The sequence below is a fragment of the Loxodonta africana genome, unplaced genomic scaffold, assembly GCF_030014295.1.
Source record: "Loxodonta africana isolate mLoxAfr1 unplaced genomic scaffold, mLoxAfr1.hap2 scaffold_51, whole genome shotgun sequence".
Taxonomy (NCBI): Eukaryota; Metazoa; Chordata; class Mammalia; order Proboscidea; family Elephantidae; genus Loxodonta; species Loxodonta africana.
In genome coordinates this window covers 758,564-761,033 of record NW_026975229.1, presented here as the reverse complement: position 1 = coordinate 761,033, position 2,470 = coordinate 758,564, and positions in this window count along the sequence as shown.

The window sequence follows — 2,470 nt, the reverse complement described above, 5'->3', positions numbered from 1 at the left end:
TGTACCCAGAGGGAACTGAGAAAGAAGGCCGGGTGACTGTACCCAGAGGTACCTGAGAAGGAAGGCCTTTGACTGTACCCAGAGGTACCTCTGAAGGAACGCCTGGTGACTGTACCCAAAGGTATCTCAGAAGGAAAGCCTGGTGACTGTACGCAGAGGTACCTCAGAAGGATGGCCTGGTGAGTCTACCCAGAGGTACTTTAGAAGGAAGGCCTGGTGACTCTACCCAGAGGTACCTTGGAAACAAAGCCTGATGACTGTACTCAGAGGTACCTCGGAAGGAAGGCCTGGTGATTGTACCTAGAGGTACCTCGGAAGGAAGGCCTGTTGACTGTACCCAGAGGGACCTCAGAAATAAGCCCGGGTGCTGTACCCAGAGGTACCTCAGAAGGAAGGCCGTTGACTGTACCCAGAGGGACCTCGGAAGAAAGGCCTGGTGACTGTACCCAGAGGGAACTGAGAAAGAAGGCAGAGTGACTGTACCCAGAGGGACCTCAGAAGGAAGGCCTTAGACTGTACCCAGAGGTACCCCTGAAGGAACGCCTGGTGATTGTACCCATACGTACCTCAGAAGGAACGACTGGAGACTGTAACCAGAGGTACCTCGTAAGAACGGCCTGGTGAGTGTACCCAGAGGTACCTCGGAAACTAGTCCTGATGACTGTACCCACAGGTACTTCGGAAGGAAGGCCTGGAGACTCTACCCAGACGTACCTCGGAAGAAAGGCCTGGTGACTGTAGTCAGAGGTACCTCGGAAGGAAGGCCTGGTGTCTGTACCCAGGGGTACCTCGGAAGGAAGGCCTGGTGACTGTACACAGAAGCACCTCGGAAGAAAGGCCTGGTGACTGTACCCAGAGGTACCTCGGAAGGAAGTCCTAGTGACTGTACCCAGAGCTAAGTCAGAAGGAGCGCCTGGTGATTGTACCCAGAGGTACTTCGGAAGGAAAGCCTGGTGGCTTAACCCAGAAGTGCCTCGAAAGGAAGGCCTGGTGATCATACCCAGAGGTACCTCGAAAGAAATGCTTGGTGACGGTACTTAGAAGTACCTGGGAAGGAAGGCCTGGTGACAGTACTCGGAGGTACCGCAGAAGGAAGGCCTGGTGACTGTACCCAGAGGTAACTCGTAAGGAAGGCCTGGTGACTGTACCCAGAGGTACCTCAGAAGGAATGCCTGGTGACTGTACTCAGAGGTACCACGGAAAAAAGGCCTGGTGAGTGTACCCAGATGTACTTCGGAAGGATGGCCTGGTGACTATACCCAGAGGTACCTCCGAAGGAAGGACTGGTGACTGTACCCAGAGGTATCTCGGAGGGAGGGCATAGTGACTTTACCCAGAGGTACCTCGGAAGGAAGGTCCAGAGACTGCACCCAAAGGTACCTCGGAACAAAGGCCCGGTGACTGTACCCAGAGGTATCTCAGAAGCAAGACCTGGTGACTCTACACAGAGGTACCTCAGAAGGAAGGCCTGGTGACTCTACCCAGAGGTACCTTGGAAGGAAGGCCTGGTGACTACCCAGACGTACCTCCGAAGAAAGGCCTGGTGACTGTACTCAGAGGTACCCCAGAAGAAAAACCTCGTGACTGTACCCAGTGGTACCTCAGAAGGAAGGCATGATGACTGTACCCAGAGGTACCTCGGAAGGAAGGCCTGGTCACTGTACCCAGAGCTAACTCTGAAGGAATGCCTGGTGACTGTACCCAGAGGTACCTCAGAAGAAAGGCCTAGAGACTGTTCCCAGAGGGACCTCAGAAAGAAGGCCGTGTGACTGTACCCAGAGATACCTCTGAAGGAAGGCCTGTTGACTCTACCCATAGGTACCTCAGAAGGAAAGCCTGGTGACTGTACCCGGAGGTACCTCGTAAGAAAGGCCTGGTGAGGGTACACAGACTTACCTCGGAAACAAGGGCTGGTGACTGTATCCAAAGGTACCTCAGAGGGAAGGTCTGGTGACTGTACCCAGAGGTAGATCGGAAGAAAAGCCTGGTGACTGTACCTAGAGGGACCTCAGAAATAATCCCGGGTGACTGTACCCGGAGGTACCTCCTAAGAAAGGCCTGGTGACTGTACCCAAAGGGACCTCGGAAGAAAGGCCTGGTGACTGTACCCAGAGGGAACTGAGAAAGAAGGCCGGGTGACTGTACCCAGAGGTACCTGAGAAGGAAGGCCTTTGACTGTACCCAGAGGTACCTCTGAAGGAACGCCTGGTGACTGTACCCAAAGGTATCTCAGAAGGAAAGCCTGGTGACTGTACGCAGAGGTACCTCAGAAGGATGGCCTGGTGAGTCTACCCAGAGGTACTTTAGAAGGAAGGCCTGGTGACTCTACCCAGAGGTACTTCGGAAACAAAGCCTGATGACTGTACTCAGAGGTACCTCGGAAGGAAGGCCTGGGGACTATACCCAGAGGTACATCGGAAGGAAGGCCTGGTGACCATTCCCAGAGGTACCTCGGAAGGAAGGCCTGGTG